Raw genomic sequence first — 15,164 nt, forward strand, 5'->3', positions numbered from 1 at the left:
GTCCCAGCTACTCGGGAGGCTGAGGCAGGAGAATGGCGTGAACCCGGGAGACAGAGCTTGCAGTGAGCCGAGATTGTGCCACTGCACTCCAGCCTGGGCGACAGAGCGAGACTCCGTCTCAAAATAAATAAATAAACAAACAAACAAGTGAGCGTGGCTGTATGCTAGTAACACTTTATTTATTTGTTTATTTATTTGAGAAAAAATCTTGCTCTATTGCCCAAGGTGGAGTGCAGGGGCCTGATCTCGACGCATTGCAACCTCTGCCTCCCGGGTTCAAGCGATTTTCCTGCCTCAGACTCCTGAGTAGCTGGGTCTACAGGCATGCGCCACCACGTCCAGCTAATTTTTGTATTTTTAGTAGAGACAGGGTTTCACCACGTTGGCCAGGCTGGTCTTGAACTCCTGACCTCAAGTGATCTGCCCACCTGGGCCTCCCAAAATGCTGGGATTATGGGTGTGAGCCACTGAGCCTGTATGCTAGTAAAACTTCATAAACACAGAGAGTTCAATCTTATGTATTTTCACAGGTCATTATATTATTATTATGCTTTTGTTTGAACATTTTAAAGAGAAAGAAGGCTGGGTACTGTGGGTTATGCCTGCAATCCCAGCACTGTTGGAGATCTAGGTGGGAGGACTGCTTGAACACAGGATTTCTACACCAGATTGAGCAACATAATGAGATCCTGTCTCTGCAAAAAAGTAAAAAATTAACTGGGCATGGTGGTGCACACCTACAGTCTCACCTACTTGGGTAGATGGCTTGAGCCCAGGAGTTCCAGGCTGCAGTGAACCATGATTGTGCCACTGCACTCCAACCTGGGTGACAGAGCAAGACTCTGTCTCACTAATAATAATAATTAAAAATAATAATAATAATACACCAGGCATGGTGGCTCAATGTACAATGTATTATCACTATTGATTGCATTTTCTGGCTCTAAAACAGATTGTAGGCCAGGCATGGTGGCTCACTCCTGTAATCCCAGCACTTTGGGAGGCTGAGGCAGGAGGATCACCTGAGGTCAGGAGTTTGAGACCAGCCTGTGCAACATGGTGAAACCCCCGTCTCCACTAAAACTACAAAAATTAGCTGGGACATAGTGGCACGCACCTGTAATTCCAGCCACTTGGGAGGCTGAGATGGGAGAATCGCTTTAACCCGAGAGGCAGAGGTTACTGAGATTGTGCCACTGCACTCCAACCTAGGCAACAGGCTGGGCAACATACGAGACTCCATCTCAAAAAATAATAAATAAAGGCCAGGCGTGGTGGCTCATGCCTGTAATCCTAGCACTTTGGGAGGCCGAGGCGGGCAGATCATGAGGTCAGGAGATCGAGACTATCCTGGCTAACACGGTGAAACCCCGTCTCTACTAAAAACACACACAAAAAAACTAGCAGGGCATGGTGGCGGGTGCCTGTAGTCCCAGCTACTCAGAAGGCTGAGGCAGGAGAATGGTGTCAGCATGGGAGACAGAGCTTGCAGTGAGCTGAGATTGTGCCACTGCACTCCAGCCTGGGTGACAGAGCAAGACTCCGTCTCAAAAATAAATAAATAAATAAAATAATAACAAAGGTGTCAAGTTAGATCAGGGCCAAGGGCTGTAGCTTGCTAATCTTTGTTAGAGATGCTTAGACTCAGTGGTGACCACAAAAGGCAAAATTCCTTGTCCTCGTGGAATTGACATTCCAGGAGGGAGATTAACAAACAAAATCAAAAGCTAATTGAAGGTCCAGGCGCGGTAGCACATACCTGTAATCCTAGCACTTTAGGAGGCCGAGGCGGGCAGATCACCTGCGGCCCGGAGTTCGAGACCAGCCTGGCCAAGATGGTGAAAACCCATCTTTACCAAAAATACAAAAATTAGCTGGGCGTGGTGGTACACACCTGTAATCCCAGCTACTTGGCAGGCTGAGGCAGGAGAATCGCTTGAACCCGGGAGATGGAGGTTGCAGTGATCCGAGATCGCACCATTGTACTCCAGCCTGGGCGATGGAGGGAGACTCCATCTCAAAAAAAAAAAAAAAAAAAAAAAGGCTAAATACAGAACATGTTCAGACACTGATGGGAGGTAGACAGACAAGAAAGAGGAGAGAGAAGCTGTGGAAAATCCCCGCATGACCAATTTAAAGCTTTACAGCCTGTTTTAGGACAAAATTCATCAGTTCTAAATCAGATCCTTTGCAATTCTGACAAAATTCACAAACCACCTCCACTGTTATGTAAGATACATAGAGATAGATGGGGAGAGGTAGATATACATACAGAGAGTTATTCCCTTTTTGCACTTAAATAAATGGAGTCATTTCCTGGGCAAAAATACCTATGAGCCAGGCGCAGTGGCTCACGCCTGTAATCCCAGCACTTTAGGAGGCGGAGGCGGGCAGATCACGAGGTCAGGAGTTCAAGACCAGCCTGGCCAACATGGTGAAACCCCGTCTGTACTAAAAATACAAAAAAAATGAGCGGGGCATGGTGGCACGCACCTGTAACCCTAGCCACTTATGATACTGAAGCAGGAAAATCTCTTGAACCTGGGAGACGGAGGTTGCAGTGAGCCAAGATCACGACACTGCACTCCAGCCTGGGTAACAGAGGGAGACTCCATCTTTAAAATGATGATAATGATAATAATAATACTTATGAAATTGTGAATTGGGTGTTAGCTGAATATTAAAAGCATCTTGGCCGGGTGCGGTGGCTCAAGCCTGTAATCCCAGCACTTTGGGAGGCCGAGACGGGCGGATCACGAGGTCAGGAGACGGAGACCATCCTGGCTAACACGGTGAAACCCCGTCTCTACTTAAAAATACAAAAAATCTAGCCGGGCGAGGTGGCGGGCGCCTGTAGTCCCAGCTACTCGGGAGGCTGAGGCAGAAGAATGGTGTAAACCCGGGAGGTGGAGCTTGCAGTGAGCTGAGATCCGGCCACTGCACTCCAGCCCGGGCGACAGAGTGAGACCCTGTCTCAAAAAAAAAAAAAAAAAAAAACCCAGGTATGGTGGTGTGAACTTGTAGTCCCAGTTAATCGGGAGGCTGAGGTGGGAGAACTGCTTGAGCCTGGGAGGTCGAGGCTGCAGTGAGCTATGATCACACCAGTGCACTCCAGCCTGGGTAACAGTGAGATGCTGTCTAAAAACAAATAAGTAAATAATTGCATTGGGAGTTAAGGAATTTGTTCTCTCTCCCACCACCCCACCCTCAGGGCATTTTCTCAGGGACACAGAACTCTCTTTCATAGGAATAACCACCCACCTACTATTTTTTTTCTTTCTGAGACTGAGTCTCACTCTATCACCCAGGCTGGAGTGCAGTGGCACAATCTTGGCTCACTGCAACCTCCGCCTCTTGGGTTCAAGCAATCCCTCCCACCTCAGCCTCCTGAGTAGCTGGTTTTACAGCCACATGCCACCATGCCCAGCTAATTTTTTTGCAGCTTTTGTAGAGATGAGGAGAATCGCTTGAGGTGGATGTTGCAGTGAGCTGAGATCATGCCACTGCACTCCAGCCTGGCGACAGCGAGATTCTGTCTCAACAAAACAAAACAAAACAAAACAAAAAAAAAAACTCCTGGACTCAAGTTACCCTCCGGCCTCAGCCTCCCAAGTAGTTGAGACTACAGGCGTGCACCATCATGCCCAGCTTATTAAAAAAGGTTTCTGGAGGGCTGGGCGTGGTGGCTCACACCTGTAATCCCAGCATTTTGGGAGGCTGAGGCGGGTGGATCACGAGGTCGAGAGATCAAGACCATCCTGGCCATATGGTAAAACCCCGTCTCTACTAAAAATACAAAAAAAAAAAAAAAAAAAATTAGCTGGGCTTGATGGCGGGTGCTGGTAGTCCCAGGTATTTGAGAGGCTGAGGCAAGAGAATCACTTGAACCCTGGAGGCAGAGATTGCAGTGAGCCAAGATTGTGCCACTGCCCTTCAGCCTGGCTACAGAGTAAAACACCATCTCAAAAAAAAAAAAAAGGCCGGGCGCGGTGGCTCAAGCCTGTAATCCCAGCACTTTGGGAGGCCGAGACGGGCGGATCACGAGGTCAGGAGATCGAGACCATCCTGGCTAATATGGTGAAACCCTGTCTCTACTAAAAATACAAAAAACTAGCCGGGCGAGGTGGCAGGCGCCTGTAGTCCCAGCTACTCGGGAGGCTGAGGCAGGAGAATGGCGTAAACCCGGAGGCGGAGCTTGCAGTGAGCTGAGATCCGGCCACTGCACTCCAGCCTGGGCGACAGAGCGAGACTCCGTCTCAATAAAAAAAAAAAAAAAAAAAAAAAAAAAAAAAAAAAATGAAAAAAGGTTTTTGGTAGATACGGGGTCTCCCTAGGTTGCCAAATCTGGTCTTGAACTGCTAGCCTCAAGCAATCTTCCCCATTTCCAAAGGGCTGGGATTACAGATGTGAGCTACTGGGACCTGCCATGAAGTCTTGTATAACCTAGCCTGAAACAGCACCCTCCCATTTTCTTTCTTCTTTTTTTTTTTTTTGAGACGGAGTCTCGCTCTGTCGCCCAGGCTGGAGTGCAGTGGCCGGATCTCAGCTCACTGCAAGCTCCGCCTCCCGGGTTTACGCCATTCTCCTGCCTCAGCCTCCCGAGTAGCTGGGACTACAGGTGCCCGCCTCGTCGCCCGGCTAGTTTTTTTGTATTTTTAAGTAGAGACGGGGTTTCACCATGTTAGCTAGGTTGGTCTCGATCTCCTGACCTCGCGATCCACCCGTCTCGGCCTCCCAAGTAGCTGGGACTACAGGCGCCCGCCAACTCGCCCGGCTAGTTTTTTTTTTTTTTTTTTTTGAGACGGAGTCTCGCTCTCGCCCGGGCTGGAGTGCAGTGGCCGGATCTCAGCTCACTGCAAGCTCTGCCTCCCGGGTTTATGCCATTCTCCTGCCTCAGCCTCCTGAGTAGCTGGGACTACAGGCGCCCGCCACCTCGCCCGGCTAGTTTTTTGTATTTTTTAGTAGAGACGGGGTTTCACCGTGTTAGCCAGGATGGTCTCGATCTCCTGACCTCGTGATCCGCCCGTCTCGGCCTCCCAAAGTGCTGGGATTACAGGCTTGAGCCACCTCGCCCGGCTAGTTTTTTGTATTTTTTAGTAGAGACGGGGTTTCACCGTGTTAGCCAGGATGGTCTCGATCTCCTGACCTCGTGATCCGCCCGTCTCGGCCTCCCAAAGTGCTGGGATTACAGGCTTGAGCCACCGCGCCCGGCCCACACTCCCATTTTCAAAACACTGTATAAACCTCAGCCCTGTTCAATGTGAGCAGGTCATACCTGGATGTCAGGAGGGCAGATTCGTTGGGACAATTGTGCAGGCTGGGCACCACAAATAGTGTCTGTTTTACAGGGTGATTGTAGGGCCACAAAGCATTTAGCTCAGTGTCTGGTACACGGTAAGCCCTCAAGAATTGTGAAATATTATTAGATTGCCATTAATTTAGAAAGGACAAGAGGGTGTCAAGGACATTCTGCTTAGTGGGGTTAAAAGCCAACCTGGGCTGGGCACAGCGGCTCACGCCTGTAATCTCCGCACTTTGGGAGGCCAAGGTGGGTGGATCACTGGAGGCTAGGAGTTCAAAACTAGCCTGGCCAACATGATGAAAGCCTGTCTCTACTAAAAATACAAACATTAGCCAGATGTGGAGGTGGGTGTCTGTAATTCCAGTTACTCGGGAGGCTGAGGGAGGAGAATCACTTGAACCCGGGAGGCAGATGTTGCAGTGAGCCAAGATCGCACCGCTGCATTCTAGCCTGGGTGACAGAGTGAGACTCTGTCTCAAAACAACAACAACAAAAACATTCTTGAAATGACAGAATTATAGAGCTGGAATGTGGGTCAGTCGTTTCTAGGGATCAGGGCAGGGCCATGGGGAAGGGAATAGTTGTGACAATAAGGAGGTAACAGAGCAGTGATCTTTGTGGTGATGAAATAGTTCTGTATGTTTTTATTTTATTTATTTATACATATTTTTTGAGACAAACTTTCATTCTCGTTGCCCAGGTTGGAGTGCAGTGGTGCGATCTCGGCTCACCACAACCTCCGCCTCCCAGGTTCAAGTGATTCTCCTGCCTCAGCCTTCCGAGTAGCTGGGATTACAGGTGCCCATGACCACGCGTGGTCAATTTTTTTTTTTTGAGACAGAGTCTCGCTCTGTCGCCCAGGCTGGAGTGCAGTGGCCGGATCTCAGCTCACTGCAAGCTCCGCCTCCTGGGCTTACGCCATTCTCCTGCCTCAGCCTCCTGAGTAGCTGGGACTACAGGCGCCCTCCGCCTTGCCCGGCTAGGTTTTTTTTAATATTTTTTAGTAGCGACGAGGTTTCACCGTGTTAGCCAGGATGGTCTCGATCTCCTGACCTCGTGATCCGCCCGTCTCGGCCTCCCAAAGTGCTGGGATTACAGGCTTGAGCCACCACGCCCGGCCGCGTGGTCAATTTTTGTATTTTTACTAGAGACAGGGTTTCACCATGTTGGCCAGGCTGGTCTTAAACTCCTGACCTCAAACCACCTGCCTCAGCCTCCCAAAGTGCTGGGATTATAGGCGTGAGCCACTGTGCCCAGCGTCTGTTTTTGTTTTAACAGAGTCACACTCTGTCACCCAGGCTGGAGTGCAGTGACATGATCATAGCTCATTGCAGCCCTGACCTCCTGGGCTCAAGTCTCCCTAGAGGTGAGACTGCAGGCATGTGCCACCACCCCCAGCTACCTTTTTTTTTTTTTAGAGGTAGGGTCTCATGATGTTGCCCAGGCTGGTCTCAAACTCCTGGTTTTAAGGGATCCTCCTTCCTTGGCCTCCCAAAGTGCTGGGATTCCAGGTATGAGCCACGGTGTCCAGCTACAATAACTTGGAACTGTATACACACATTGTATTAATGTCATATTTCTTGTTCTGATGTTGTACATAAGGTGTGACCTTGGCCAGGCGTGGTGGCTCACGCCTGTAATCCCAGCACTTTGGGAGGCCGAGGCGGGCGGATCACGAGGTCAGGAGATTAAGACCATCCTGGCTAACATAGTGAAACCCTGTCTCTACTAAAAATACAAAAAATTAGCTGGGCATGGTGGTGGGCACCTGCAGTCCCAGCTACTTGGGAGGCTGAGGCAGGAGAATGGTGTGAACCCGGGAGGCGGAGCTGGCAGTGAGCCGAGATCGTGCCACTGCACTCCAGCCTGGGCAACAGAACGAGACTCCATCTCAAAAAAAAAAAAAAAAAAAAAAAAAAATTAGGACTTGGGGGTAGGGGGAGGGAGAGCATCAGGAAGAATAGTTAAGGGATGCTGGGCTTAATATCTAGGTGATGGGTTGATCTGTGCAGCAAACAACTGTGGCACACATTTACCTATATGACAAACCTGCACATCCTGCACATGTACCCCAGAACTTAAACTAAGTTGAAGGAAGAAAAAAAGTTTAAAATGAAAACAGGCCGGGCGTGGTGGCTCACGCCTGTAATCCCAATACTTTGGGAGGCCAAGGCAGGCAGATCACTGGAGGTCAGGCGTTCAAGACCCACCTAGCCAACATGGTGAAACCCTGTCTCTACTAAAAATCCAAAAATTAGCTGGATGGGGAGGCAGGCACCTGTAATCCCAGTTACTCAGGAGGCTGAGGCAGGAGAATTGCTTGATTCTGCGAGGCAGACGTTGCAGTTAGTCGAGATCGTGCCATTGCACCCCAGCCTGGGGAACAAGAGTGAGACTTCATCTCAAAAAAAACAAAAACAAAAAACCACAAAAATAACAAAGGCCAGGTATGGTGGCTGATGCCTGTAACCCCAGCATATTGGGAGGCCAAGGTGGGCCCATCTCCTGAAGTCAGGAGTTCAAGGCCCACCTGGCCAACATGGCGAAACCACATCTCTACTAAAAATACAAAAATTAGCCAGGCGTGGTGGCGGGCATCTGTAATTCCAGCTACTCCACAGGCTGAGGCAGGATAATTGCTTGAGCCTGGGAAAGGGAGGTTGCGGTGAGCTGAGATTGCTCTATCTCTTTTTTTTTTTTTTTTTTTTTTTTTTTGAGACGGATCTTGCTCTGTCGCCCAGGCTGGAGTGCAGTGGCCGGATCTCAGCTCACTGCAAGCTCCGCCTCCCGGGTTTAGGCCATTCTCTCGCCTCAGCCTCCCGAGGAGCTGGGACTACAGGCGCCCGCCATCTCGCCCGGCTAATTTTTTGTATTTTTTTTTTTAGTAGAGACGGGGTTTCACCGTGTTAGCCAGGATGGTCTCGATCTCCTGACCTCGTGATCCGCCCGTCTTGGCCTCCCAAAGTGCTGGGATTACAGGCTTGAGCCACCGCGCCCGGCCAAACGCAGCTAAAATATCTCTATCTCAATAAAAAAAAAAAAAAAAAAAAAATACGGCGGGCACGATGGCTCCCACCTGTAATCCTAACACTTTGGAAGGCCAAGGCGGGCGAATCACAAGGTCAAGAGATGGAGACTGGCCGGGCGCGGTGGCTCAAGCCTGTAATCCCAGCACTTTGGGAGGCCGAGACGGGCGGATCACGAGGTCAGGAGATCGAGACCATCCTGGCTAACACGGGAAACCCCGTCTCTACTAAAAATAACAAAACTAGCCGGGCGAGGTGGCGTGTGCCTGTAGTCCCAGCTACTCTCGGAGAGCTGAGGCAGGAGAATGGCGTAAACCTGGGAGACGGAGCTTGCAGTAAGCTGAGATCCGGCCACTGCACTCCAGTCCAGGCGACAGAGCGAGACTCCTCCTCAAAAAAAAAAAAAAAAAAAAAAAAAAAAAAATTAAGCCCGGTGCAGTGGCTCACGTCTGTATTCCCAGCACTTTGGGGAGGCTGAAGTGGGTGGATCACCTGAGGTCCGGAGTTTGAGACCAGCCTGATCAACATGCAAAAACCCCATCTCTACTAAAAATACAAAATTAGCTGGGTGTGGTGGCTAGTAGCCTGTAATCCCAGCTACTCGGGAGACTGAGCCAGGAGAGTCGCTTGAACCTGGGAAGCAAAGGTTGCGGTGAGCTGAGATCCCACCACAGCACTCCAGCCTGGGTAACAAGAGCAAAGCTCCATCTCAAAAAAAACCAAAAACAAAACAAAACAAAAAAACAAAACACAACACAACCATGCTGCTGCTTTGGTACTTTGTGAAAAGGAAAACAAAAAATCTGGCTGAGTGTGATGGTTCATCCCTGTAATCCAGCACCTTGGGAAGCTGAAGTGGGAGGATCCCTTGGACCCAGGAGTTTAAGACCAGCTTGGGCAACGCAGTGAGACCCCGTCTCTACAAAAAAATAAAATAAAATAAACTGACAGAGGCAGGAGGGTTCCTGGAGGTTAGGAGTTCAAAACCAGCCTCAGCGACATAGTGAGATTCCAACTCTAAAAATACTTTAAAATTACCTGGATGTGGTGGTGCATACCTGCTACTATGGAGGCTGAGACAGAAGGATTGCTTGAACGCAGGAGTTCGAGGCCAGAATGAGCTATGAAGGCAACACTGCGCCCTGCAGCTTGGGTGACACAGCAAGACTCTGTCTCAGAAAAATAAAAAAGAAAAGAAAAAGAAAGAAGGAAGTAAGGAAAGAAAAAGAAGGAAGGAAGGAGGGGGAGAAGGAATGAAAAAAGGAAGGATGGAACAAAGGAAGGAAGGAAGAAAGGAAGAAGGGAAGGAAGGAAGGAAGGAAGGAAGGAAGGAAATAAATAAAGTAAAAGGCCCTGGTAATCCCTGCAATTTGGGAGGCCGAGGCAGGTGGATCACCTGAGGTCAGGAGTTCGAGACCAGCCTGGCTAAAATGGTAAAACCCCGTCCTTACTGAAAATACAAAAAATTACCTGGGCATGGTGGTGGGCGCCTGTAATCCCAGCTACTCAGGAAGCTGAGGCAGAAGAATTGCTTGAACCCGGGAGGTGGAGGTTGCAGTGAGCCGAGATTGCGCCACTGCACTCCAACCTGGGCAACAAGAGCAACACTCCTTCAAAAAAAAAAAAAAAAAGGAAAGAAAGAAAAAGAAAAGACAATTTTAAGCCGAACACATGGCCTCCCAGGAAAAAAAAAAAAAAAGACTACATTTCCCAGTGACCCTTGCAGCTGAGTGTGGTCACGTTACACGATTCTGGCCAATAGCAGGAGTGACATGTAAACTCTTTTCCTGTTTTTTTCTTTCCTTCTTCCTATTGGATGAAATGTGAATGCGATGGTGGACACGTTGGACTATGAGGATGAAGGCAATACTTTGGGGACAGCGAGGCAAAGCGTTAAAAAAAGAGCTTGAGGCCGGGCGCGGTGGCTCAAGCCTGTAATCCCAGCACTTTGGGAGGCCGAGACGGGCGGATCACGAGGTCAGGAGATCGAGACCATCCTGGCTAACACGGTGAAACCCCATCTCTACTAAAAATACAAAAAAAAAAAAACTAGCCGGGCGAGGTGGCGGGCGCCTGTAGTCCCAGCTACTCGGGAGGCTGAGGCAGGAGAATGGCGTAAACCCGGGAGGCGGAGCTTGCAGTGAGCTGAGATCTGGCCACTGCACTCCAGCCTGGGCGACAGAGCGAGACTCCGTCTCAAAAAAAAAAAAAAAAAGAAAAGAAAAAAAGAGCTTGAGCTCTCGACACCGAGCTGAACAGATGCACCCCATCAGCCGGGAATTTCTACCTGGGAGGGTAATTTTTTCAATTGTCCTCTTTTTTTTTTTTTTTTGAGACGGAGTCTCGCTCTGTCGCCCAGGCTGGAGTACAGTGGCGCCATCTCCGCTCACTGCAAGCTCCACCTCACGGGTTTACGCCATTCTCCTGCCTCAGCCTCCCGAGTAGCTGGGACTACAGGCGCCCGCCACCACGCCCGGCTAATTTTTTTGTATTTTTAGTAGAGACGGGGTTTCGCCGTGTTCGCCAGGATGGTCTCGATCTCCTGACCTCGTGATCCGCCCGCTTCGGCCTCCCAAAGTGCTGGAATTACAGGCGTGAGCCACCGCGCCTGGCCTTTTTTTTTTTTTTTTTTTTTTTTTTTTTTGAGACCGAGTTTAGCTCCGTCGCACAGGCTGGAGTGCAGTGGCGCCATCTAGGCTCACTTCACACTCCGCCTCCCAGGGACAAGCGATTCTCCTACCTTAGCCTGCCAAGTAGCTGGACTTAACAGGCGCGCCACCATGCCCGTCTAATTTTTGTATTTTTAGTAGAGATGGGGTTTCATCGTGCTGGCCAGGCTGGTCTCGAACTCCTAGCCTTATGATCCGCCCGCCTTGGCCTCCCAAAGTGCTGGAATTACAGGCGTGAGCCACCGCGCCCGACTGTTTGAGAAACATCAGCAAGGCAGCAATCCCACTCCTGGGTGTATACCCCAGAGATTTGAAAAGATAGACTCCACGGGGTGCAGTGGCTCAATCCTCTAATCCCAGCACTTTGGGAGGCTGACGCAGGGAGATCACCTGAGGTGGGGAGTTCGAGACCAGCCTGACCAACATGGAGAAACCCCATCTCTACTAAAAATACAAAATTAGCGGGCCTTGGTAGCCCATGCCTGTAATCCCAGCTACTCGGGAGGCTGAGGCAGGAGAATCGCTTGAACCTGGGAGGCAGATGTTGCAGTAAGCCGAGATCATGCCATTGCACTCCAGCCTGGGCAACAAAAGTGAAACTCTGTCTCAAAAAAAAAAAAAAAAAAAAAAAAAATTAGCTGGGCTTGGTGGCACATGCCTGTAATCCCAGCTACTTGGGAGACTGAGGCAGGAAAATCGTTTGAACCCAGGAGGCAGAGTTTGCAGTGAGCTGAGATCCTGCCACTGCACTTCAGCCTAGGCAACAGAGTGAGACTTCTCAAAAAAACAAAAGGACAGAAAAAGAAACTGTGGCATATATATATGATTGAATACTACTCAGCCATAAAAAGGAATAAATTAATGGATTTACAGTAACCTGAATGGGATTAGATACTATTATTATAAGTGAACTAACTCAGGAGTGGAAAAGGAAACATGGTATGTTCTCTCTGATAAGCGGGAGCTAAGCTATGAGGATGCACAGGCATACGAATGATATATTGCACTTTGGGGACTCGAGGGAAAATTTGGGAAGGGGTGAGGGGTTAAAGACTGCAAATTGAGCTCTGTGTACACTGCTCGGGTGATGGGTGCACCAAAATCTCACAAATCACCCCGAAAGAACTTACTCATGTAGGCTGAGTGCGGTGGCTCATGCCTGTAATCCCAGCACTTTGGGAGGCCGAGGCGGGCAGATCACAAGGTCAGGAGATCGAGACTATCCTGGCTAACACAGTGAAACCCTGTCTCTACTAAAAAATACAAAAAAAATTAGCTGGGCGTGGTTGTGGGCGCCTGTAATCCCAGCTACTCTGGAGGCTGAGGCAGGAGAATGGCGTGAACCTGGGAGGCGGAGCTTGCAGTGAGCCACTGCACTCCAGCCTGGGCAATAGAGCGAGACTCCATCTCAAAAAAAAAAAAAAAAAAGAACTTACTCATGTAACCAAATACCACCCGTGTCCCCAAAACCTATGGAAATAGAAAAACAGGGCCAGGTGCAGTGGCTCATACCTGTAATTCCAGCACTTTGAGAGGCCAAGGCGGGCGGATCACAAGGTCAAGAGATCGAGACCATCCTGGCCAACATGGTGAAACCCTGTCTCTACCAAAAATCCAAAAATTAGCTGGGCATAGTGGCGTGGGCCTGTAATCCCAGCTACTCAGGAGGCTGAGGCAGGAGAATCGCTTGAACCAGGAGGCGGAAGTTGCAGTGAGCCGAGATTGTGCCACTGCACTCCAGCCTGGCAACAGAGCGAGACTGTCTCAACAAACAAAATCACACCACAGCAGGCCAAATGAATATCATGTTGACATCTGTTCCCCAAGTCTTCCAAGTCCCATGGGGCAGTGCAAAGGGCCCGGGTGCAAGCTGCTCACACGTTGGGTTTCCACTGCCCTAAGGTACCCTGAGCTGGGAGAACCTGCCACTTTTGTTCGGCTGATCTCAGCCTCCTGCCCTTCCCACCTACAGTCTATTCTCCCTACAGCAGCCAGCAGAGGGCGTGTGTGAGCACCTGAGTCAAATGCTGTCCCTCCTCTGCCCACTGCCCTCTATGGCTCCCACCTTCCTGCGGATAAAAGCGCCAGTCTTTGCTGAGGCCCACAAGGCCGTGCACAACCTGCTCCATCATCTCCCTGCTGTCACCTTCACGAGAATGCCAGCCCCACCAGGTCTGTGTCCCCAGTCCCTCAGTTAATGTCTGGCAGATACAAAGTGCTCTGTAAGTATGTGTGGAATGAGTGAATACAACCTGCGTAGCAACTGTGAAATACTTTCTGCGTTTCATCATTTTAAACAATTATGTCCAGCACTTCTAAAGCACAGCACTATTGACAGTTGGGCTAGATAATTCTCTTGGGTGGGGCTGTCCAAAGCAGGGTGCTGAACAGCACCCACTCTGCCAAGGCAAGCACAAATGTCGCCAGATGTTGCCAGTGTCCCTGGGGAGTCAGGATCGACCTTGGCTGAGACCCCCTAGTTAGGGGATTCCATGGACCTCCAAGAGACTCTTGTGTTTCTTGATCCTCTGCCCTCCTGAGGTCCCAGGAGGCCACACACATTGAAATCCACACCCAGTGAGAAGGGAGAGAGGAGGAGAATCCTGGGAGCTGCGGTCTCCCTAATATATGCTGTTCGCCCCGTCAGGAGGTTTTTCTTGTGTCTTAATGTTTTTTCCAAATAATTGAGGCAGGATTTCAATTGCAACCTCAACATCATCAACATTTGGGGCCAGATCCTTCTCTGGGGTGGGGCCGTCAGGGCAATGAGCAGCATCCCTGGCCTCCACCCACTCTATGCCAGGAGCACCCCAAGTCATGAGAACCATGCATATCCCCAGACGTTGCTAAGTGTCCCCTTGGAGCAGAACCCACACAGGAGGTTAGTCAGGTGCACGGGTTCCTGCCTGTAACACCAGGTGCTCAGGAGTCTGAGGCGGGGAATCGGTTGAGCCTATGGTTCCAGACCAGCCTGGGCAACATCTTGCGGGAAAAAGAAATCCCCTGGGGCGGCCGCGCGATGGCTCACGCCTGTAATCCTAGCACTTTGGGAAGCAGAGGCAGACAGATCACTGGAGGCCAGGAGTTCAAGACCAGCCTGGGCAACATGGCGAAACCCCATCTCTACTAAAAATACAGAAATTAGCTGGGTGTGATGGCGCATGCCTTTATTTCCAGCTACTTGGGAGGCTGAGGCAGGAGAATCACTTGAGCCCAAGAGGCTGAGGTTGCAGTGAGCTGAGCTTGCGCCATTGCACTCCAACCTGGGACACAGAGAGAGACTCGGCCTCAAAAAAAGAGAATACAGCAGTGAGGATGCACAAATGCCAGTCACCCACAAAGTGGACAAATTCTTCTAGGTAATGTTGAGTGCAAGAAGAGGCTGGATCCAGAAGAGGCCGTGCTGCACTGTCAAGGTGTGAGAAGCTCAAAAATAGGCCACACAAAACAATCTGTGTTAGGAGATAGGGTGCTTATCTTTGGCGGGGGCAGAGGGTGTTTCTGGGGCCTGATCATGTTGTATGTTTTTTTGATCTTGGTGCTGCGTGTTGGAGTGTTTTCAGTTTGTGAAAATCACGAGGCTTTATACATTCGATTCATGTTCTTTCTGTATATAGGTTACACTTTATTTTAATATTATTTTTTGAGACAGAGTCTCTCTGTCTCACTCGGGCTGGAGTGCAGTGGTGTAATGTCAGCTCACTGCAACCTCCACCTCTTGGGTTCAAGGGATCCATCCTCCCATCTCAGCCTCCCAAGTAGCTGGGACTATACGCGCACACCACCACACCCAACTAATTTTTTGTATTTTTAGTAGAGACAGTTTTACTGTGTTGGCCAGGCTGGTCACGAACTCCTGGCCTCAAGTGACCACCTGCCTCGGCTTCTCAAAGTGCTGGGATTACATATGTAAGTCACCAAGCCTGGCCTAATTTTATTATTATATATATATATTTTTTTCCGAGACGGAGTCTTACTCTGTCGACCAGGCTGGAGTGCAGTGGCACAATCTCGGCTCACTGCAACCTCTGCCCCCTAGGTTGAAGCAATATATTGTTATATTTTTAGTAGAAACGGAGTTTCACCCTGTTGGCCAGGCTGATGTTGAACTCCAGACCTCGAGATCTGCCTGCTTCAGCCTCCCAAAGTGCTGGGATTACAGGCATG

This window comes from Trachypithecus francoisi, unplaced genomic scaffold, assembly GCF_009764315.1.
Source record: "Trachypithecus francoisi isolate TF-2019V2 unplaced genomic scaffold, Tfra_2.0 Lachesis_group5, whole genome shotgun sequence".
NCBI lineage: Eukaryota > Metazoa > Chordata > Mammalia > Primates > Cercopithecidae > Trachypithecus > Trachypithecus francoisi.